The sequence below is a fragment of the Myotis nattereri genome (assembly GCF_964212035.1).
Source record: "Myotis nattereri genome assembly, chromosome: 4".
Lineage (NCBI taxonomy): Eukaryota > Metazoa > Chordata > Mammalia > Chiroptera > Vespertilionidae > Myotis > Myotis nattereri.
Window position 1 is genome coordinate 47,588,170 of NC_138079.1, and position 25,698 is coordinate 47,613,867.

The 25,698-nt window shown below is 38.6% G+C and overlaps 1 long non-coding RNA gene across 1 annotated transcript; it reads left to right on the forward strand.

Moving 5' to 3' along the window:
- Window positions 1-3,727: 3,727 nt before the first annotated feature.
- Window positions 3,728-24,299, forward strand: LOC308517716. Its single transcript, XR_013995867.1, has 3 exons — window positions 3,728-3,986; window positions 22,667-22,942; window positions 24,057-24,299. It is a non-coding gene; the product is annotated as an uncharacterized lncRNA (long non-coding RNA).
- The last annotated feature ends 1,399 nt before the right edge of the window (window positions 24,300-25,698 follow it).

Here is a 25,698-nt window from a genome sequence, read left to right on the forward strand (position 1 = left end):
GGACAAAACTCTAGAATTTGAAGATCTCTCCAGGTAAGTGGGTTGTAAAAGCTGAGGCTTGTAGGGGTTGCATGGCTCCTGGAGAGATTTTATTTATAAAAGGGGAGGGAGGTAGCTGCTGCCTTCCTTTTTATAAGCAGAGAAAAATTATTTTTTTCTCATCTCTCCTATGAATGTTTGGTCACTCACGTAGGACAATTAACAGAGGAGTATGTCATTGGCCAGACCTAGTTACATGGCCCTGCTTAACTACAAGGAGGCTGGAAATGTTGAGGAGAGTGTGTAAATTTAACATGTGCTAAGTATCTCCACTATATATTGGCTTCTGTTCTGATCATTCCACAGCCTCATGGCAATGAGGAAAATAGAGAAGTAATCTAAGTGAAGAATAATTCAAGAGCTTCAATTCTCCCCTTGATACAACTCTCCAGCCTCTCTACCACCAACACCTTAACATGTAGCAAATCTTTCATTCCCTGACAAGTCCTGCTCATTTGGAAGAGTTGGTAGTTGCCAACAGTATTTCTGGAGGACCACCATTGAATCCTAATGCTAGTGAAACATTCAGGATCATGAATTTCAAGGATAATTGAAAAGTTTTGTTCCTGTCACATTTCTCTATCATATTACTGCTCATTCTCTAGCCAGCGTGGACATGGTTTTGCCATCTCTCTGTCATTTCTGTGAGGGTTGACTGAGTGGTTCTAGTGGGCTATAATTTATGGTTATTTTTTAAAAAATTCTTGACAGAGAAGTAGCACAATGGAAGTCTGGTTGCTAGGCTAACAACATAATATGATTTGTAATTACTTAATTTTTTCTCATACCACATTAGAAGTGACACCATAAAATACATTCTTTCTAGAGTGAGAAAGAATCAAAAGGTCAAAATTGTCATTTGAAACTACAAGATACGAAAAGGAAAGGAAAACTCAATACTCATCCTGGGTGTTTGAAGAATGCTTGTTTGTTCAGTCAGTTCTTATTATCCATAGTAGTTATGTTCTTTAATGTTGCCACAAAAACAGAATTAGTGAATATTGAATCTATGCTCCTATGAGAAATATAGGGTTAGGTTTTTGCAAGCCCCTGTTAATAACTTTTTATCAACCAATCAATACATAGCCTTTGTATTATGTGTTTCTTTTAAAAGATATCTTATTTAATATACAGGGTGTTGCCCTGACTGGTTTGGCTCAGTGGATAGAGCGTCGGCCTTCGGACTGAAGGGTCCCAGGTTCAATTCTGGTCAAGGGCACGTACCTTGGTTGCGGGCACATCCAGTAGGGGGTGTGCAGGAGGCAGCTGATCGACGTTTCTCTCTCATCGATGTTGCCAAAAAATGTATGCACACTTGGAGTAATTATAAAAGCGGTGTTTATTAAGATACATTTCATTTTCAAAAGGTAATAGAATTAGCTGTAAAAGTGTGTGTAAGGAGCGGCTATGGGGTTAAGCCTCGGACTGGCCTGTTGGCAAAGCCACAAACAAGTCCCAGCTTAGAGGGCATAGACCTCTTAGCATAATTAGGCTTGACCTTATGACTCTCCCTAGATCTTATCTGCGTAGCTAATGGGCTGCCAAAACAAGTGAAACTCACAAGAACATTGTAACTACGGTGACCACTACCTTGTTTACCTCTGGCTATAAAATAAAGGCTCAGCGTGCCATTTGGATCTCTCTCTGTGGCCTTAACCAAGCAAAGGAGATCCACCTAGACCAGCCGTGGGCAAACTACGGCCCGCGGGCCGGATCTGGCCCATTTGAAATGAATAAAACTAAATGTAATGATGCTTACTTTGAATTTATATTCATTCACACAAAAACTCCATCCATGCTTTTGTTCCGGCCCTCCGGTCTAGTTTAAGAACCCATTGTGGCCCTCGAGTCAAAAAGTTTGCCCACCCCTGACCTAGACCCAGATTATTTTCTTCGTCTTTTCTACATCCTTCGTTGCTTCCCCTCAGGCTCACCGACCTCTTGGCTGGCTTGGCATGGCACAAATGTGTATACATTTTTTGGTACACCTTATATAATTATTGATTCATTAACACTGAAGTCATAGCTAACAGCGCTGTAACTCATGCTTAAACAAAGATGACATAATACAGGTGTTTTCTCCTGGAAAACACAGCTTTCCTGTGCTCAGGAACACTAGCTTTAAGCTTAGAGCTGTTGTAAACAAAATCACCAACAAAAAACACACAGAAATGCAAAAAACATGCCACTAAATAGATCCCCCCCAAAGAACACTTGTTTACAGTATGAGATTTGAAACAAGAAAGCTGAGTGTCACCTTGTTTCTCAGCTGGGAATGTGCATGTCCTGTTAAAAAAATTTGCCACTTTGTGCATGTCATGAAAGACTGTGAAAATGCTATGAGTATTGACTTTGGGGGTTACAAACAAACCATTGTGAGCAGGCTAATATTAAAATACAGAAGCCATGAATAATGAGAACTGACTGTATTTTCAAAGACACTAAAAATGAAATAAACACCACATTGTTGGACCTATGGAGAAGCAGAAACGACAACTTTGGTGAGATATTCTGTGGAATGAATAAAAAACATGGCAGAAGTTTGGAAACTGGATAATTTTTTAAGTCCCTTATAAACACTGAGACTTTATGGCTTTGTTTTGTGCTGATTATACACCAGAATGTCAAACCTAAAAGATGCCTTTGGACTCAGAATTTTTAAAATTTATTTCTAATAATGATTAACTGAGGTGTTAAGTTGTCATGCAATTATAACTTCTTTTTATGCAAGAAATACCATCTTCTGGCATAATCTTAGATGTTGTTTTGACCTTCAAAAAATGTTCTAGGATAATAGGCAAACTTATACACACAAAAACACTCTATGAGTTATAAACAAAAGTACTTAGATTAGGTTTACATTCACATAATAAAATGAATATATTGTTTTCAATATGTTCCTTCACAGAACTGAGCTAAATATCTTTTATAATACTGCTGCCGGGTCTAAAAAATTTTCTCTCTCTTTTGTTTTTTTCTCTTTAAAACTCCTTTTTGGATTATTTCAAAATTTCTAAATCACAAAGAAAATGGGTCTTTCTATTTTCTATTACCCTTCTTTGAACTAAAAATTGGGTAATACAGTTTTCTTTCTCATTAGAGTCATATAATATTTAGCTTTTTGTAAGTTCCTATTTTAAAATTTAAACATGCTACTCATTTTGAAAATTTGCCTCACACACAAACTATTAAAAAACACAATCCTGAATGTATACATATTCAATGTGTTTAGTGACGACAAGCATTATGTCTTTGTGTCTACATCTTCATCCTTACACCTTATATACTGCTTATTACAGTGAGAAATCCAGTAAGTATCTAATGTACCAAAAAATAAAAATAAAGGAACACAAGAACTCAATGAAAAATGATATGGATACAATTAAATATGGAAATCTGTCATGTGAGGCTATTTTTTAAATCTTATCACTTTTCTACATTTCATTGTATAAGAAAAATCTAAGTGTGGGTCTCAGCCAGACTTTTCTGGGTGTTACATACTCATCAATATGTAATCCATACCACCTTCTTACAGTATAATGTTAACCCTCCTCTATCAAGTAGTGGCATCTATGTTCTTTTCTCCTTGAACCTGAGCAGAACTATTTAAATGATCCTATCAATAAAGGTGGGGTAAGTCAAGGTCATAAGAGCTGATGTAGGTTCTGTGTGTCTCTCTCTTTCTCAGAACACACTCCTTGGGAGTCCTCCATGGATAATAAGAAACCTGCTACCCTGAAGCTGCCATGCTGAAGAGACCTGTGGACAGAATACACAGAGATGGAGAAAGATGCCCAAGGAGCCCAGCTGTTTCAGATCAGATGCATGACATGTGATGAAAGAAACCTGGGAGATGACCAAGCCACAGCCATCTGACTGAAGCTTCACAAGAGACAGGAACCCAAAACTGTACAGCTGAGCTTCTGAAATCCTGACCCACAAAAATTGTGAGATAAAGGCAATGTAACAGAAACAGTGTGGGTGGGCAAAAGGAATAACTGCCAAAGCTTTAAGAGCTGGGGCACCATATCAGATCCTATAGATTTTATTGATTGAAAGATCCAATCTGTTACTTACCATTATTGATTTCATGAAAATTCAGAGTTTTAGACTCAATTTTCAAGTGGTGTCTTACAATTTGAGTATGTAAGTTGTCTGTATTATGGGGGGAGGGGTGTGAACCTGGGGCAAAGTTCAAATGAGTGTCATTTTAAGACTATAAAGTTTTGGGTACAGAAGTGCACGATAGCCACACAGAGTAAAAAATTTTCTTGCCTTGATTGAAATCATATTTGTCTCTAATTTCTGAAGTATTTCAAAAAAAGTCCTATTTTCTTGCTTTGGAGTAGAATGCACTTTGATGGAAAAATTAACGTTTGCTTTGGAAAAAAACTCAAAATAATGGTTGTTTCTCTTTTGCATCAAGTGGATACATTTTGTATTTTACCCAAGATTTCTCAGCCCACATACTTCAAAAACATTCTTTTTTTTTTTTTCTACAGTTGTTTTTCTGATGGGTTATTATCTGAGAGTGGGTTGGTAGAGATTTAATTTAATACAGTTCCTTTAAAAATAATTTCTTTTCAAACTAAAAGAAAGGACTTTTGCTGCTTTTAAGTTTGTTATATCAAGATATGCCTCTTAAAAACCATATTTCACAGTCTATTTTCCTTTTACCAGTAATTAGCCTGCTAATTCTTTCACTAATTTCTTTATGACCCTGAAAGGAAAAAGAAAAAGATGAAGGCACAAAAGATTGAGAGCTTACTGGGGGAAAAAAGCTTGTTGTCAAGCAGGGAACCCAATTCAGCACTGGGTCTGTGCTCTGAGTTTCTGAGGAAGAGACATGGATGGGTAGGTCATTTAAAGCCAAACTGTCGGAGAACCAAGATGGCGGCATAGGTTAACGCCGGAGTTTGCTGCTTTGAACAACTACTTCAAAAGTGAAACTAAAAGACAGAACGGACATCACCCAAAACCACTGGAACGCTGGCTGAATGGAAGTCCTACAACTAGGAGGAAAGAGAAACGCATACGGACACTCAGAGGAGGCGCAGTGCTGAAGTCAAATTCTGAGGTGCGGAGTGCGCGCGCGGAGCGGGCTGGCGGCTGCGGGCGCGGTTGGCGTTTTCAATCGGGAGGGAGTCGCAGACTCTGAGCTCCAGATCCGGGCGAGTCTTTAGGGACCCAGACTCAAACGGGAGAAGCGGGACTGCCTGGCTTCGGTCAGAGCGAGTGCAGCTTTCTCTCCGAGCTTTGCAGCCATTGCTGGGACTCAGAGAGGCAGAGCCCCTGGGGACAGGACTGAGAGCCGCCATCACTGCTCTCTCCGGCCCACCCTGTTGATCCTGTGTGACTCGCCCCGCCCAAGCCCTGCACAGAGGCATTTGCCGGATAGCCTCAGGCAAAGGCTAGATTAGCACCTCCCTAGAGGACAGAAGTTCTCTCACTGCTGACACAGCTGATTCTCATAGCCACTTGGCCTGGAGGTCAAACCCTCCCTGGAATTAGCTACAAGATTTAACTATAAGACTGCGCACAAAGACCACTAGGGGGTGCACCAAGGAAGCATAACAAAATGCGGAGACAAAGAAACAGGACAAAATTGTCAATGGAAGATCTAGAGTTCAGAACCACACTTTTAAGGTCTCTCAAGAACTGTTTAGAAGCCGCCGATAAACTTAATGAGATCTACAAGAAAACTAATGAGACCCTCGATGTTATATTGGGGAATCAACTAGAAATTAAGCATACACTGACTGAAATAAAGAATATTATACAGACTCCCGACAGCAGAACAGAGGAGCGCAAGAATCAAGTCAATGATTTGAAATGCGAGGAAGCAAAAAACACCCAACCGGAAAAGCAAAATGAAAAAAGAATCCAAAAATGCGAGGATAGTGTAAGGAGCCTCTGGGACAGCTTCAGGCGTACCAACATCAGAATTATAGGGGTGCCAGAAGATGAGAGAGAGCAAGATATTAAAAACCTATTTGAAGAAATAATGACAGAAAACTTCCCTCACCTGGTGAAAGAAATGGACTTACAGGTCCAAGAAGCGCGGAGAACCCCAAACAAAAGGAATCCAAAGAGGACCACACCAAGACACATCATAATTAAAATGCCAAGAGCAAAAGATAAAGAGAGAATCTTAAAAACAGCAAGAGAAAGAAACTCAGTTACCTAAAAGGGAATACCCATACGACTGTCAGCTGATTTCTCAACAGAAACTTTGCAGGCCAGAAGGGAGTGGCAAGAAATATTCAAAGTGATGAATACCAAGAACCTACAACCAAGATTACTTTATCCAGCAAAGCTATCATTCAGAATTGAAGGTCAGATAAAGAGCTTCACAGATAAGGAAAAGCTAAAGGAGTTCATCACCACCAAATCAGGATTATATGAAATGCTGAAAGGTATCCTTTAAGAAGAGGAAGAGGAAGAAAAAGGTAAAGATACAAATTATGAACAACAAATATGCATCTATCAACAAGTGAATCTAAGAATCAAGTGAATAAATAATCCGATGAACAGAATGAACTGGTGATTATAATAGAATGAGGGACATAGAAAGGGAATGGACTGACTATTCTTGGGGGGGAAAGGGGTGTCGGAGATGCAGGAAGAGACTGGACAAAAATCGTGCACCTATGGATGAGGACAGTGGGTGGGGAGTGATTGCGGATGGTGGGGCGGGAACTGGGAGGAGGGGAGTTATGGGGGGAAAAAAGAGGAACAAATGTAATAATCTGAACAATAAAGATTTAATTAAAAAAAATAAAAAATAAAAATAAAAATGGGAAAAAAAAAAATAAAGCCAAACTGTCTCTGTCTCACTTTAGGAAGACAACATCTTCAGGATTTGAAGACTAGCTGCCAGTGTCTGGAGTTGTCAGTTAGGTCAATGCTGGGTGGATGGGAAGATAGCTTCTGTTTCAAAGGTGCAGTAACCTAAGGTCAGTGGTGTCCAGCTGCCTCTACTGCATATTTGGGATTATGACCCCAGTCAGAGCTGCACCACTGCCAGCAAGTGGGCTGTGTTAGATGTTGGCTACTCTGGTGCAGAAGCATAACAGCCTGTGGTTCAACATATTCCTGCTACTGTTCACAGGAGGACCATCCTTGGACCTGATATTGCAGCAGCTGTTGGTAAAGCCGTTTGTCATTACCGTGTATCTGTCCACTGGCTCTCTGTCTATTCTAGACAGTTGAATCCTGTTGGTAAGCCAATGACAACATGTACTAATCACCATAGAGGTAAAATTTGGAAATAGCCAAAGCTAGATCTGATAATATAATTGTTAAGAGTAGAGGAGTGCCTTAACCGGTTTGACTCAGTGGATAGAGCGTCGGCCTGTGGACTGAAGGGTCCCAGGTTCGATTCCGGTCAAGGGCATGTACCTTGGTTGCGGGCACATCCCCAGTAGGAGGTGTGCAGGAGGCAGCTGATTGATGTGTCTCTCTCGTTGATGTGTCTAACTCTCTATCCCTCTCCCTTCCTCTCTGTAAAAAATTTAATAAAATATATATTTTTTTAAAAAGAGTAGAGGAGCATCAAAGGAGAACTTAACTCAAAAAGAATATAAAAAATGTTCTTTGTGAAGAGGAGAAAGAAGTACTTCATTAAATTCTTTCCCCCTATCAAGAAACAGCCTCAGCTTCCTCTTCAAACTTCAGTCTGACTGCTGGGCTCCCTCTGATTCAGCTTTTCTTTCGGAGAAAAAAATCATTTAGTTTTTAGTGCCTGAGCTTCCAACGATTATCTCCCAGATATTTAAGAGCAATTTAAGGGATTCTTGAAAGAGATGTTTTTACTCTAGAACAATTTCCTGTTACCTACTAGGACCAACCTCTATATAGATTCAACTCCCAGTCTTCAAGTGTTCATTTCTAAAATACCATGTTTAGAGTTCTCCCCTTAGTATGAATTCTCAAAAAGGCTTCTTTGAAGGGATGCTTTCACATGAACTAATGTCCAAAGCTAATCTTGAGTATTACCTTTAGGTAATTTCAAGAAAAGCTTAGACATTTTTAATATGTAGAGAGATGCTGAAGGGCCCCTAAGATGAAATACAGGAAAAAAATTCAAAAAATATATCAGAACCTGGGAAAATAAGAGTTATGGTAAAGAAGATTTAGAAAATGTATCAAAAAAGGTCAAGGGGAGAAGAGAGCTCAGAATTGGTGGCTGATAATTAGGACCAGCAATATTTCTTACCCCCATTTCCTCACTTTCCTTCTGCTTAGACATGAAGGGATTTTTCCAATGAGGATTAAAACCAGAGTTCAGTTAAGGGAACAAAGCAGGCCCTGGTCGATTTGGCTTAGTGGATAGAGCATCGGCCTGCAGATTGAAGGATCCTGGGTTTGGTTCCAATGAAGGGCACATACCTAGGTTGCAGGCATGATTCCCAGCCCTGGTTGGGGTGCATTGTGGGAAGCAAACAATCTATGTGTGTCTCTCACATGGATGTTTCTCTCTGTCTCTCTCTCTCTCCCTTGCACTCTCTCTAAAAAGAAAATCAATGGAAAAATATCCTTGGGTGAGGATTAACAAAAAAGAGAGAGAGAGAAAGAGACAGAGAGACAGAGAGAGCAAAGTGAACTCAGAAAGGTAGTTTAGGTAGCCAAAGAAAGCAAAATGAAGGACCAGTGATGTACAGAATTATGTGGCAGATTTCTCAAAATTAGAATTTATTATTCTAAAATAAGAAACATTTGAAAGAAGTTGGACTACAGCATAAGTAAATTAAAGCTATGTATCTTTTAATATGTGGACTTTCTGATTCTATTCTTTGTTCCTCCTTGTTTGAGACATGCATTATCATTTATTTACTTATTGAATAAGGACTTTTTCTATTAAAGAAGTAAACTTTTTGTCTTTCATACCATTTATGTAAAGCAGACTTTAGTGTTGATCTTAAAATCCTAATAAAAGGGGGAAATAAGGGTGAAACACTTGATTCCATTATAAAAGAGAAAGAATTTATTGTTAACAATAAAAGTTTATGTTTCTGGCTTCTGCCATTTGGGATGTTTTGTGGTCGTATTTTTTTTTTCTAGTTAAGAATAAACTTTAAACCAAACTTATCTCTGAAATTGTTAGGCTCAGAATTAAAACAATTAATTAAATGGATTTAAAATTAAAGAAAACTTTGTTCTTAATTGGAAATCAATTGGCTTTGGATAGATCAAAAACTAAGTGGTAATGGGACACAATCAAAGTAAATTAAGGTGATAAAACTTGTGTCTTCCTTTTCAGTATGATAAAGAACAGCAATAGATGATATGCCTGGGAAACACTGCATGGTTAAAAAGTACAATAGTGAAGCCTTAAATTAAGCTACAACTAAAACTATGTATTTTCAGTGGCCCATTTCATAGCTTCTCTTCCCATCTGTATCACTTCATTAAATCAGCACAAAGAACTTCAAAATACCATGGCAAGTAATTTAATAAGAACTACTCAATGTACCTGATCCAATTTTCTACAGCTAGATAATAAAGAGGTGAATGTGAGAGCATTCAAGATTTTTATCCAGTCTCATGGTTTTAAGTACCATCTATAAGCTGAGGTCTCCCAAATGTCCATTTGCAACCTTGACATTTCCACTGAAATCCAGCCACATGTACAACTGAATTGTTGCAAATTACCAACAGCCAAGCCCATATATTAAGCTAAATCCATAGATTAAACCATGTAGTTGATTGGATCGATAACTAAGCATTTTTAGCCCTCTTTTTTCCTCACACCCACCTCTAATCCATTAGCATGTCTTGTTTTTTGTCTTTCTCCTAAATATATTCGTAAATAGAATTTCTCACCATTGCAGCATGGCTGAAGCCCTAGTCTATATCACCATCCCAGCCCTTCTGCCTTTCCTGTCTCTACTTTTGCTTCCCTACAGTCTATTCCCCAGATAGCACCACCAGAAATCATCTTAAAATATAAATCAGATCATTTCACTTTCAGCATCAAACCCATCAATGGCTTCCCTTTATCAATAGACTTACTAGTAGACTCAAGCCCAAACTTCACCATAGACCCACCTCCCCATTATCATTTCCTTATCACTATCCCAACACTCATAGTGGCCTTTCTCATGCCTTGAGGTTTTTGCATTTTCTGTTCTCTCTGCCTATCACACTTTCTCCCTCATTTTCATACACCTAGTTTCAGCTTAAATGCCACTTCCTCACTCTTAGTCACTCTTTTAGCTCTATTTTCTACACAGCACTTATCTGAAATTATGTTTCTAATTTACAAGGTCATTGTCTATTTCTCCATAAGCAAAAGAAAATAGGAAGGGCCTATAATTATCATGTAGTTCAGCCATCTGTACTGTTTGAGAAGAAACAAGAGCTTTTTGTAGTTTAAATTATTTAGTGACATTGTGACTTGAATTCAAGGAATCTGTAATGTGTGATATCACTTTAACTCTCTTATTTAAAAATGCTTTTAGTATGAACTTCTGCTTTTGACAACCTAAAATGTCTAAATTACTTATTTGCTTTATGAAACACAGTAGACAGAACACCTCACATGTTGCAGAGTAGCCCAAGACAGAGAACTAGTAGACAGATAAATGTCAGCAATGTGGGCTCCTGTATACTTACTGCCAACAAGTTATTTGTAAGAATTTAGTTGCTGAAATTAGTTTGTTTTTTTATGACTTTCATTGTTTCTCCTTAGAGGGTTGAAAAACAAATGTGGGTATTTGAAGACTTTGACTGATTTCAAAATAATGAATCCTTTATTATTGTTGAGGGATTTTGGATACAAATATTGTGGTTTACATAAATCATTCCTTTAGGAAGAATGTATTAGTCAAAACATGATCAGCATTCTATTAGCTTCTATATGATGTGCATAAAGAAAGCAGAAAACAAGGTTTCCATTTTTTACGTTTTCATGATCAACTTGCCATACATGATGACGCTAATGTCTTTCTCTGAGCCAGTAACCCCAAGGTGACACCTAGCTGATGTCAGCACAGTACCATATCAGCATAGAAGGGGTATAGCTGATTTTTCAGAATTACAGCAAAGAACCCTTAAAGTTAATGGAACATATACTTATGTAGCTTTACAGTATACAAAATACTGTGCCATGTTTAGTTAGTGCAGAATAAAAGGACATGAATAGATTTAAACATGGCTTCTTTTCTAAAGGGGAGAGCCAATAAGTATACAAATAGTCACCATATAAACTCACTTATGTTAATTGTTCTGTGAGAAGTACTAACAAAATGTTATTGATATTCAGAAAATAGAGAGGCTGCAATATGATGAAAGCATGAGTAAGAAGGCTGTGGCATTTGTGCAGTATCTTGAGGGATGAGGGTATTTTTATGGACAAGGATGAGAAGAGTTCTGTGGAAAGGAAACATTTCAGACGAAGAGAATCATACATAGTCAAAGAAACAGAAGCAGAAAATTGGAGTTTACTTGGGAAATAGGAAGTAACTTGCTTTGGCTGGAAACTGCATGTTATGGGAGATTCAAAGGTCATCAATGATAAACGAAATAGTTTACATTTAATCCTCTAAGTAATGGGGAGCTACTGGGTTTTGTGGCTATAAAGGTAATGTATTTAGAGTTGTGCATTAGGAAGATTAATCTGTAGCAAGAGATAAAATTAGAGTAGAGAAAGTCTGAAGACCAATTAAGAGGCAATTTTGATAGTTCCACTGAGAGATAATGAGAGAAGGGATCATGAGAATGGAACAGAAGAGACCTATTCAAGAGATTAGGGAAGTCAAACCAGTGGGATTTAGTGATTAATTGCAGGTGAATGGCAAAACGGATCGAGGAGATAAAGGTGATAATGTGGTTTTAAGCTTGAGAGACTGAGAAAATTAAATCATTGAAAGAAATAATAAATTCTATTCATAATGGAACTGTTTTGGAATTTTATTTGGAACTTGGTTTTAGACATATTTGAGGTATTGTGGTATTGTGCAAGTAAAAAATACAGACCCAGACATAGGAAAAGGATCAGAACTGATGATATAGTTTGTGTGAATATGTGTGGGTGTGTGGGTGATATAAACTTAAGTAATTCTTTGTTACATTGTAAGAGTAGATGAGCTCATTAAAGGAGAAACAATGAATATTATTCCTTACATGAAAGAGGTGAAATGAAGAGGAGGCATAGAAGAGATGAGGATTTATCAGAATTGGAGGAGAATCACCAGACCCCAGGATTGATAAATCAAGAGCATTTTTCTTTCTTGGAAAAAAAAAAAGAAAAAAAAATATATATACACACACACATACATACACACACACACATATATATGTGTGTGTGTGTATATATATATATATATATATATATACATACATATATATATTCATCATAAGATTATTTCAGATTGTGTTTTTAGACTTCCTTTAATTTCAGAAGGTACTTTTGAATATTTTTATCCCCTCCTAGTAAAAATATAATTGATTAAAATAACAAGAAAACTAACTCTAGGTAAGAAGTCTTAAAACACTTTTCATTGAGAAAACTTGGCTACATATTTTATCAGAAACCTCATTAAAGTATTAAATTTTTTATTCACCCATTTGTCAAGTATTTGTTAAGCATGGAAGACACTTAATTTGAAATGGGAGAAGTAGGACTGGAGGCTACTAGCAGGAGGAATATATTCTGCCACTGATTCTTTGACCCAGAGATGTTGGTGCTTTATTAGTAAGGGAAGTAAGTAAATAATTTAAGCCATTAAACTTTACATATGGTGGCACACATATATTCCTAATGCGAATTTTTGGTGAACAGTTGTCACAAATAACCAGAGGGGATTTTCTTCTTTTTTCTCTCCTCCATTAATGAAATCACTGTTAACTACTCACTTATTGATTCAATAAATATTTACCAATAGTTTATGTGTGCCAAACATTTTTCTAGGTCAGTGCTGAACAAGACAGACAGAAATCTCTGTCTTCGCGCCAATTATATTATAGTGGAAATTTACACTAAAGTTAATTAAAATTTTAACAAGTGTTTGTTTTAATGTTTAATACTCCATTATATCATTGTATCCTCATACAATTTGCTAGTGTTACACATTTATGTACTTACTAGAAGCCTGGTGCACAAAATTCGTGCATGGGTAGGGTCCCTAGGCCTGGCTGGCAAACAGAGCTAATTGGGGCCTTCCAGCTGCCAGCCAGGGCCTCCCTTTCTCAGCTGCCAGCTGCCAGCTGGGGCCTCCCTTCATTTCATGCCACCCACTGGTGGTCAGTACATGTCACAGTGAGTGATCAAACTCCCAGTCTCCTGATCAAACTCCCAAGGGGACAGTTTGCATAGTAGGCTTTTATATAGAGAAACTAGAGGCCCAGTGCACAAAATTTGTGCACAGGTAGGGTATCTAGGCCTGGCCCGTAATCAGGGCCGATCAGAACCTTCTGGCTGCTGGCTGGGGCCTCCCTACGTTCCATGCTGCCCTCTGGTGGTCAGCGCACCTCATAGTGAGAGATTGAACTCCCAGTCTCCCAGTTGAACTCCCAAGGGGACACTTTGCATATTAGCCTTTTATATAGAGAGGTGGTAGATGGTTGTTGTTATTTTGACAGTATAGTTATGTGCTTCTTTTTCACCAGAATCTGTCTCATGAGTTTGGTTTCCTGGCTGTAGTTGAACTTTGGTTCTAGTTACAGTTTTGATTACCAGATAGAGCAAGTGCCTCACCCCCACCCCTCTGTAAGTCCCTGGACTTTTGAAGGGGGTTCCTTGTGAAATAACTGGGAGTCCATAGCAGCTGCTGAGTGATTTTACTCAGAGACCAGCTAGGGTCTTTGGGGACTTGACAGACTCCCAAACTGGGTAAATCTCTGGTGTGCATAACCAGGAGCCCCTGCCTTGCCATTTGGGTTCTTTGAACCCTTTGGAATTCCTTAGGAATCAATAGACACAGCAAGGCCCTGCAGGGCATGGCTCAGTGACTAAAAATCACAGTTCCCTGGTGTGGGTTGATTTGGTTAGAGTGCTCTTTTGGTTTGGGTATTTGGATTTTTGGATATTTGCTTTTCTTGTTGTTTGTGTTTTGTGAAGTATCGTAATAGTTGTATTTTCAGCATGGAATATTATTGCTAAGACTTAGTTTGAGTGTACTGATTTGTTTGAACTTTGTCTTTGCTTTAGATGTTGTTTTTATTTCTGTTTTGAAATGAGAGGCTTTTGTTTCCATCAGAGACTCCCATAGGTTGCAATTTAGCTGACTGGTGTGTATAAGCTTTCATGTTGTTACATCATAAGAATTCTATTCAGAAGGATCTAAATTACTCTTCCAGACAGTAAAACTAAAAAAATAAAAATAAATGTGAGAAAATAGGTCATTTAAACACTCTAAATCCTCCTCCTGGAGGCCTGAAGGAGAAGTCCTGGGAACAATAGTGATATTAATACAACCCCAAAATCCTGTGCAGACTGTGGGAGCAGCAGGGGCCACTGTTCCTCCTCAATGTGAAGGATAAAAATGGTACTTTTAAATGGAAGCCACTGGAGTGCCCATGCCAGATATTTCCCAAGCCAGATATTCCTCCTCCAATATGCACCCTGACTGGGACCAAACCTGCAACCTGGGCATGTGGCCTGACGACCTTTCAGTGAATGGGATGATGCTCAACCAACTGAGCCACACTGGTCAGGGCAAAATATTGTTGACTGTTAAATCTTTTTCCCCCAGATATAAGAAAACTTGTTTGTTTTATTAGAGCAATTTGGCAAATTGTGCCTTGATAAACAATATTAAAGCATCTATATTTTTCTCCTTACTTGATCCCTCCAGATTTTAAATAGCAATATATTTCATAGCAATATGTTGTTGTTTTTTGCATAAATTCAATAGAAATCTGATTTCTTCACAATAAGACACATCAAGCCAGTTCCCAATTGTGGTTTTATTAACCAGGAGTTTGACTGGAATGTCATGTTTGGGAAACACATGCCTAGACTCTGGATATTAGCAAGAAGACTTAAGGAATAAAAACTGACTTTGAAGCTGATAAAGCCCCATGGAGAAATGGCCTGTTTATTTACATGGTTCATGGCAGCCTTTCCAGGTAAGGGATGAAGGTTACTTTCCTGGAATATGGAAGAAAGGAACCTCAAGACATTTTGGGGAGCTCAAGAACTTAAGGAATATACCAAATTGTATAGGTATTGCAGGCAAAGCCTTATGGCAACTGTGTCCTTTGGCTTCTTTGTCTTGAGGGGCTTGTTAAAGTTCAATCAGAAAATTTCTTGTGAGATTCTAGCAAGGCAGACTTAAGAAAGCCTATATGATCAATTACCATGACCGTTGTGTTTATGCAAATTACCAGGCCAAATAAAATTGGACTTAATACATAAATGCATTCGTCTTAATTTGGCTATTTAATTAAAATGAGGGTGGTTTAGGGGGGAAATTGTGTTTTTATAGAATCTATAACACATAATTGTAAATATTAGATTCTAGTTCAGTTAATTGTAAAATTTTATTTTTCAGCTATAAACTAGTAGACTAGATCCTGAATTTTTCTAGTTTTCTGAAATATTATGGCAACAACCTCCTAACTTCTATGAAAATGGAAGAAAAATTGACAGTGAGGGATTATAACCCACCACACCATTCTTTTAATATTGTGTCTGTATAATATGTAGCTTGTAGAGAAACAGAATCTATATATATAAAAGGCTAATATGCTAAGTGTCCAACCATCTGACCGGTTACTATGGTGCACACTGACCACCAGGGGGCAGACGCTCAATGCAGGAGCTGCTGTGACATGCAGTGGCCATTTACAGAGAAACGGCACCGCAGACCTGGCACTGACAAAGCAACACTTGGCTTCCCCCAAGTGGGACACAGGCCCCGCCACCACCCCAGAGCAACACCCCACCAAAATTGCAGCTGATGCTGCCAAGACCCTATGGTACAAAATGTGGCCCACAGCCCAGCCCAGCCTGTAAATGGTGGCTGTGGGTGCCGGGTAATGATGTCATGTAGCAACATCTGGCTTCCTCTCCTTAGTGGCTAGCCTCCTTGGAGTTTCTTCAGCCCAGGAACATGACTTGCTTTATAGCCAGGTGGAAACATTTTACACTTTAGCCAAATGTCTGTGAGGCATTTCCCATGCCTCATCTCATTTGATTCTCACAGAAGTCCTGGAGTAGGTAAGTAGGAGACTCAGTGGAATCCTATTTTCATTAGCCAGAAAACGGAGATTTAGAAAGCTTAAAAACTTGACCCGAATGAAAAGAAGTAAGAAATGGTGGACCTTGAAAATGATTTCAGGGTTTCTCACTGCACAGAATATAATCAAACACGGCTGCAGTTAAATATTTTACCCTTTGTTCTCCCTGCATGGTCTACAATAATCTGCTTCGTATTGATATTTACTGCTGTGTTGCTGACAATTATCTGAAAGAGAAGGTGAGGTGCTTCACTGGGCTGGAAAAAGTTTAGGTACATCAAAAAGCAGGTCTAATTAAGCAAGTTTATTTCACATATATATAAAAGGCTAAGTTGATTCGTGCATGCACAATACATATGAAGCTCTCACTGGTACCAATCACATGCATGTGTTTCGATCTGTCGTTGTCAATCATGAATTTGGTTGACATTTCTACTATAAAGAAAGTTAAATAGCGATATTAAAATATTTCTTGTAATTAATTTCCTCTCAATGTGCACAAATTCATGCACTTGGCCACTAGTGTTTGTATAAGAATCCTAGGAACTAACTTCAAAAGATACAGACTCCAACCTTCAGTCATCCCAGTTCCAGGAGATTTGCTGACCTGCAACTTTAGAACCAGGATAATGTACAACCAGGATGATGAAGACCAGGATGACACACACCAGACCATCACTTGACCAATTTCAAGATCCTTATAGGAATGGACTGGGCTGGACTGCATGTAGAGAACTTTTCAATCCCCTCTCCTTCATCTCTTTGTTCTGCTTTCTCTCTCCCTCCTTATAAAAACCTTTGTCTGCACTGAGATTTTGAAATGGGCTTTGTGACAAGAGTCCCTCATCTTCTCAGGTGACCAGCATTTGAATAAACCTCATTCCTTTTTCACCAGCATCTGTCTCATGAGTTGGCTTTTGTAGCAGCAGGCAGTCAAATTTGGACTCCAGTTACAGCAGCTGAAGAGAATGGAGACAAAAAAGACTTCAAAATAACAAAGAATATGTGCCAGAAGCGAGTTCCAGCATGTCATAATTGCAAGAGTTTCATGGAAAGGTTGATGGAACTTGGGGACTCAACAAGAGCTGAGTTACATATGTTATCACCTGTTGGGAATGGCTAAAGGCATTTCCCCAAACCTGAAAAGGATGATTGCTTGCTGCCAGACAGCTCTGGGCATCTTAATCTATATGTTATTGCCTCCTACTGGCCAAACACCTGAACAGCCATAGGCAAATTCTTCCAATCTGACAATGGATTCTGTACCTAAACCTACCCTTTGAAGTGTATATCTCCACCTTGCCTTAGGACAATTTGTGTTAATAAAAAGCAAGGGGTCCTGAGATAAGGAGATGTTAGTTTCTTTAGCTAGGCTCCTCTGACTCCCTATATGCCTTTCAAATTATGATTCGTCTCTGGACTCTTTATTAAGTTACACACAGCCCTTCTCCAGATTGTTGAACCCTTCTAGATGTTGGAACAGGAACCCCTGCATTAAATATGATAAGCTGGATTCAAAAGAAATTGGAGAGATGAAATATCCTAAGTCATACACATATTACATTATATCCAAAGGTTTCTGAAAAACTACCTCCTCCTTTTAACTCTTTGACTATAAACATTAGACTTACTTAATTACCTTGCCTGAAACTGACAGTCAATTTGGTACTGTGTAGACACTAAATAATTTTTACAATGCCAGTATATTAGTCAGAATGAGATGACCTTTCCCAGAACAAAATATTTCTATGTATGTCTCAGCAAATGTTGATAAAAGTATAAGAGAGCAAGAGTGGTAATAAGATTTATAATACTGAGAAACTGAGTAATAGAAATTCTTCTGTAAATTAACAATCATGGTTGACATTATTTGTACATTCTTGTACAGGCACAACCTAAACACGGCATAAAATTTGTCCTGTCAGACAAAAAAGACAACTCATTTGATTTATTTAGTTCTCCCCCTCATTCCTGCAAAGGCCACTTGCTCTTTCACCTGCTATACATGATTAAAACAGCTTCTAGCATATAATATTAGAAGCCACTGCCTTCTGTTCAAATGGTAGTGACAGTGAGGCACCATTTGTCTCATCTTCTAAATAAGTGAATTCAGAACTTAAAAGCCCCAATTGTTTACCACTATGATATAACAACTAATATCATTAGTCTTTAATACATACAGTAATCAAGAACCTTTACACATTTAATATTTTTATGCTATTTTCTCTATTTCCAGAATGGGTTCGCTTTCACTTGAAAATATTTTAATAATCCCCATGAATTTCTTCTAGTAAGCCCCCTTTTATTCCCTTCAACAAAAAGATGCCCTGTGAATCTAGAGGCTCTGAATATGTAGGTTTATCTTTATTTCATGTAGAGGCATATATCTTCCTAGGAATAAAAGAAAGCATTATAATTTTCTTCCTATTCGACCTGACAACTTTAGTTTGTCTTCCAGCAAACAAAGCTATGATGGTAGCTACATGGACAAAAAGATGATTTGAAACCATGTATTCAGTATATCTTGATTATTTCTCTGTGCAAACCTTTGGGCTAGGCAATATCAAAGATGTCTGAGATCACACTATACTATAAGGCTATAGCAATGAAAACAACATGGTACTAGCATAAAAAAAGACACATAGAATAATGGAACAGAATAGAGAACCAGAAATGAACCCGTGCCTATATGGTCAACTAATCTATGAAAAAGGAGGCCAGAAAATACAATGGGGTACCAACAGTCTCTTTAAATAATGGCCTTGGGGAAATGACAGCTACATGCACAAAAAATTCTTACACCACATGTAAAAATAAACTCAAAATTGATTAAAAACTTAAATGTTAGACCCCAAACCAGAAAACATAGGCAGTAAATTCTTTGACATTGCTCCTACCAATATTTTATTTTGAAAATATCTACTCGGGCAAGGGGCACTAAAGAAAATAATGAGCAAATGGGACTACATCACACTAAAAAGTTCGACCTAAACAGACATTTCTTGAAAGAGGACATACAGATGGCCAATAGATTTATGAAAAGATGCTCAACATTATTAGTCGTCAGGGCAATACAAATCAAACCCACAAAGAGATATCACCTTATACCAGTCAGATGGATAGCATCAATAAATAAACAAGTGTTGGCATGGATGTAGAGCAGCGGTTCTCAACCTGTGGGTTGCGACCCCTTTAGGGGTCGAACGACCCTTTCACAGGGGTTGCCTAAGACCATCAGAAAACACATATATAATTACATATTGTTTTTGTGATTAATCACTATGCTTTAATTATGTTCAATTTGTAACAATGAAAATACATCCTGCATATTAGATATTTATGATTCATAACAGTAGCAAAATTACAGTTATGAAGTAGCAACGAAAATAATTTTATGGTTGGGGGTCACCACAACATGAGGAACTGTATTAAAGGGTCACGGCATTAGGAAGGTTGAGAACCACATTGTAGAGAAAAGGGAAACCTACACTATTTGTGGGAATGCAGATTGATGCAACCACTGTGGAAAGCAGTGTGGAGTTTCCTCAAAAAATTAAAAACAGAACTAACATATGACCCACCAGTCTTACTTGTGATTATTTATTTGAAGAAATTTAAAATACTAATTTGAAAGGATATATGCACCCCTATGTTCATTGCAGCATTATTTATAATATCCAAGATATGGAAGCAACCTACACGTCCATCAAGAGACAAATGAACAAAGAAGATATGGGACATATGTACCATTGTATATTACTCATCCATGAAAAAGAATGAAATCTTATCATTTGTGACAACATGGATGGGCCTAGGGGGTATTATGCTAAGTGAAATAAGTCAGACACAGAAAGATAAAAAACATTATTTTGTTTCTATGTGGAATCTAAAAATAAGTGAACAAATGAAACAAACTCATACTGGTAGTTACAAAGAACAAGTTAATGGTCATCAGAGAGGAATGGAGTTGGGGGGATGGGTAATAAAGTGAAAGGGGTTAAGAAGTACAAATTGCCAGTTACAAACATAGTCATGGTGATATAAAGCACAGTATAGGGAATGTAGACAGTAATATTGTAATAACTATTTATGGTGTCAGGTGGGTACTAGACATTGAGGTGAACACTTTGAAAGATATATAAATAGCTAATCAGTAGTTGTATACCTGAAACTAATTTAATGTTGAACATCAACTGCAATTGAAAAATGGTTTTTTTAATATAAAAAGGAAGGGAATTCTGACCCATGCAACAGCATGGGTTAAACTTGAGAACATTATGCTCAGGGAAATAAGCCATATAATATATGATTCCACTTACATGAGGTACCTAAATGAACAAACTCATAGAGACAGAAAGTAGAATGGTAGTTGCCAGAAGCTGAGGAGAGGGGGGATGGGAAGTTACTACTTAATGATTATGATACGGGATATTTGGACTGGTACACGTGGTGTTCCCCTGGGCAAAATGGCTTCTCCAGGCTCTTTGTCCATGGGAGTTGGACAGATGGTATAGCATGGATGGAAGTTGGTATAGCAAAGGTGGAAATTTACTGAAGAACAAGCACAGACTCCCCCGTGGGGAGGGGGAAAGAGTCCCACCCAGTTCCTTTTTCCATGGCTTATAAAGGCTGCAGTTTTTTGTGCCTTGATATCCCCTCTGGTTGCTCTTCCCCTTTGATTTAGTCACTATAGTAACTCCTGAGCTAAAAGGTCAAAACCTCACGTGGGACATGTGAGGCCCTCCTCCCTCATTGTTCTCCTATTCCCTCTGGGCTTTCTCCCTCCTTCCCTTTATTCTCTAAATGTGTACCTTTTGCTACTTCCAGTTCCCTTATCTTATGGAAATGCAACCTTTTGCAACTCTGCAGCCTGTGCTTTTTCCATGGATCCCCTTAATTTTAAAAATTCCCTAAACCTGCCTATTTCACCCCTAAAAATTCCTATTTCAAATACAGAGTTTCTGTTTTGCAAGATTAAAAGACTTCCGGAGATGGTGGTGATGATTGCACAATGTGAATGTACTTAATGCCACTGAGCTATGTAATTTTAAAATAAATGGGTAAAGTGTTTTTTAAAAAAGAAAAACCAAAATGGTGTTGTGAGTTCAGATGGAGGAAATCTCAGTTGATCAAAAAATATCTTTATCCCATTGGGTGCTGAAAGTAATGGCAACCCCTGGTTGGAAAAGCCTTGTGGGGGCGAAACTGAAGAAAAAACAGTCAAATCTCGGTTCTCAAAGTCTCCCATCTGGAACAATTCGGTTCTCAACCAAGTTATTCACAGAAAAATATGTCTCCATTTTAACCTAGGTTCTCCACCTGACAACCTTTTCATGCTGATGCATCCGCATGACAAAAAGTGTCTCTCAGGCCACAAACAAAGGGCATGGCTAGTAAAGTCAGTTTACTACTAAAATTTACTTTGCTGACATCTCAGGAAATTGTGCTATGAATATTTTTGTGGGGTTTTTTTTTTTTTTTTGGTTGTTTGTTTTTGCTTTTGTTGCTAGGAAAATGGATGATTGATACAATTTTAAAACATATAAGGGCCATTAAGAGTGATAATGTTGCTGAGGGTGTGAAAGAAACAATGATCACAGGCTATTTAAGAGGAAGAAAAAATGTTGTTGAATAAACAAAAAGCAGTTAGCAGGTGACAGCATTTCAGATGAGGTCACCAACTGTTGAAAAGATAAGATGCTGCATGCTAACTTCCTAAAAAATGGGGGGATGAGGACACATTTGTAATACCTTAACCAATAAAGAAATTAAAAAAAAATACATCTGGAATAAATCTGAAAGTGATTCATTTACAGCTAGTAGAGGGTGGTTCAATAAATTTAGGAAAAGGAATCTTTGTATATTAAACAGTACATTAGATGTGTGTTTATATTAAAGGTTAAAACAGGGAATCATTTGGGGGTCTAAAATGAATTAACTCCATTTACATTGCTTCTAATGGGGAAAAATTATTTGATTTTTCAAACAAATCACTTCTCAAACAGCCTTCTGGAACGAATTAAGTTTGAGAACTGAGGTTCCACTGTATATAGGGATCAAAGTGAAGAGGCATAGTTCGGAACTAGGAAGCTTCGAATGACATGACAAAAAAGTTAGCCTCTCTGTGATCATAGAAAACATTGGAGAATTTTAGGATGAAGGTGACATACATCGATACTCAGGAAAGATGGAATAATTTAAGATTTTTCAAAAAAGTCTTGTGCATCAGAGTTTCTATTTCTGAGTTAGTAAATAGGAGTGATGGCCCACAGATCTGCATTTTTAACAGAACCTCCAACCGCATCCCTGGGTAATTCCGGTGCAATTTAGTCATTAAAATTTTAATAAAATTATTGTGATATTCTGTCAACCAGTCAAGTGGTTTCATCCATTGTTTGACCAAAAGTTTAATATTTTCTCTCCACCCTACATGTCCTTACAGGTTAGAAGTTCCGCATGTAAATCTGTAGCTGCATCCCTTGAATGCCACCAGCCCTAGAAGCAGATGGAACCACTGGCACATTCATGCCATGATTGGTGGGTGACTCCCCCCCACACACAATTTACAGCTACTTCTGGAAGTGTCAGAAGTTGTAGAAAGAATGCGAAACACTAGTGATAGGAGTCACTAGGCCTCAGTGAATATCTCACTATTCGCTGTGTGATTCCAAGGTAGCTACTCAACTTCTCAGAGCCTCAAGTAGTCAACAATGAGCAGGTGAGTTAAAATGCCTACTCTCTCTGCCTCAGGGTGACTTGGAGGTTTATAAGTAAACTTGATTGTGAAAAACTCTTTGAAATAATCTACCAAGTGCTGTACAAGTGTGAGACATTCTAATCCCTTTGGGTTAAATCATTAAATCTCCACACAACTCTATTTAAATGCAAATATGCTGTATAAGAAGGCATAACATTAGCACATATATTAGAATTTTAGCTATGCATTAGGGTACATGGCTTTTTCACAAAAATCTGACACTGAAGAAATGAGTGATCAGGCCATTGTATTTTGATGGGAGAGGAGAGGAAGCTGGAGAGGAGGCAAAACATCAATCCTCATCGGGTCTCCTGCTGGGCCTGAGAATTAAATTGGCAGAAACAAACTCAGAGAGATAGAGAGCAAAGTGATGGTTGCCAGATGGAAAGGGGGTTGGGGGGGATGGGTGAAAAATGTGGAAGGTTTAGAAGTACAAATTGCCAGTTATTAAAATTATCATAGTGATGTAAAGTACAGTGCAGGGAATATCGTCAATGACATTGTAATAAGTATACATGGTAACAGGTGGGTATTAGACTTATAGGGGCGATCACTTTGTAAGACATAAATGTCTAATGACTATGCTGTATACCTGAAACTATATAGCATTGTATGTCAGCTGTAATTGAAAAATAAAAAAGACAGACTGACATGAGAAAAATATAGATTTTTATTTAATATAAATTTTATGTGGAAGTCCCCATAAGAAAATGAAGAACCAAAAAAGTGACAAGATCTAAATGTTTTTGTACTAGGTTGAATAAAGAGGGGCAAAGAAGGTGAAAAAGTAATTAAAATATAAGTGGAGGCTAAAGGAAGATACAAGTAGTTTAACAAAGTCTGTTTGTCCAGCATTATCCCAGCCTCAAGCCCCATCCTATCTAATAATAAGGGAATATGCAAATTGACCCTCACACTGTCATAAAGATGGCAGCACCCATAGCCACAAGATGGTGGCACCCAGTCCCCTCAGCCCCACTTGAGTCCCCAGCCCTTTCAGCCCCACCAGGTGGAGGGGGTGGGGGGTGGGGGAGTGGGGGTTGACTGGAGTCCCAAGTCCTTTTGGTTTCTGCAGCCCCTGGACCAGAAGTGGAAGCCAAGAGCACGGGGAGCACCAGGAACGCTGGGAACCGTGGTTCTGGTGGTGGATGCATTGCACAATCTCCTAGACACTCGAGCGAAGTGAGTCTGGAGCAAGTTACTGTTGCGGGTGGGGGATGGAGGGAAAGCAAAGGTGAGAGACATAAGTAAAGTCAGAGTGTCGAGGAAAAATTAAAAGGAAGATATCCTGCAACTTCTAGGAAATCTCCACCAATGGAACAAAAAAAAAAAAAAAGAAGAAGAAAGAAAAGAAGAAAAAAGACCTCTATTATTCTGTGAGCACCAAACCAAACTGGGCCGGGGTCTCACACAATTTGCTCATATGATTGCAAAGACAGAAACTTTACTCTTTCATGTCCCCAGGCAGACACAATGCACGACACGCATGTTTTCACAGAAGAGGACTTAACAGCACCGTTTGCTATACGCCCTTTGTTAGGTCACCCTTTTGGTGGCCATCTGTGTTAGTTAATTGCCATAATCAAGAGTAAAAATTAAAACTTGTCTATCTCTATAACAAGCAGGTCCTTACAGCTTGGAGCAAGGCAACTATCTATAATAATAAAAGTGTAATATGAGGGGCGATCAGGCAGGCAAGCAGAGGCAGTTAGGGGTGATCAGGCAGGTAGGCAGAGGTGTTTAGGGGCAATGAGGCAGGCAAGTAGAGTGGTTAGGAACAATCAAGCAGGCCGGCAGGCAAGTGGTTAGGAGCCAGCAGTCCTGGATTGTGAGAGGGTGCAAGCAGGACTGAAGGACCGCCCCTCCCCTCTATGCACAAATTTCATGCACCGGGCCTCTAGTCTTAACATAAGAATGTTCTTCCCTCCTGGTATAGGGAGGCCATCTTTCATGTGGAAGTTTTCTCTCCTGCTTTTAGGACATAAAGAACATTCTTATACATGCTGCTTTTCAAGGGTTCAAAATAATTCTTATGCCAAATGCCATGCTTTGGGGTGGCACACACTGCCACCTCTCAGAACCATAAAGAAACGAAGAGAAAGAGAGTTGGGGAAAATGTATGCATGGGTCAGACCTGGGGAAGTTACATAACTTGAAGTCCAAAAATACACATGAAAGGGTCTGAAAGCCAATAGGAAAAACTGTATGTTAGACCCATTGTTTCTTTTCCTAGAGGCAAACAATGAAGGGAGTGGTAGGCATAGTTGGACAGCCTATTGCAACCTCTTTGTTTGTATGTGTGTATGGTCCAAAAGATGCTTGCTATGTGGATATACCAAACTATGTGGAACAGAAAACAGTAGCCCTATTAGATTGAAGACACCGTTGTATGTATGAATGCCTCCCTGCCGTACATCCTCCTAGGGCTAGGGTCTTAATTAAATTTAGACATCACCAGTGTACTGGGGGGAGAACTGGAATCTGCTGTAATCTAGTTTCCACCTTACACCCACAAGATAGACCATCCCAATAAAGTGAAATGGGTTATGACATTGCCAGAATAAACCTGTAGGCACCAGCTTTCAGAGACGCTCAAAGGCATTAAATCTCCAGAAAATGGGGAGAGGACAGAAGTCACTCCTGGCCCTGAAGCTTAGTTGCACATACTCAATCTCATCCCTCCTCGAGTGAAACTCCCGTGGAACACTCTTGTGAGA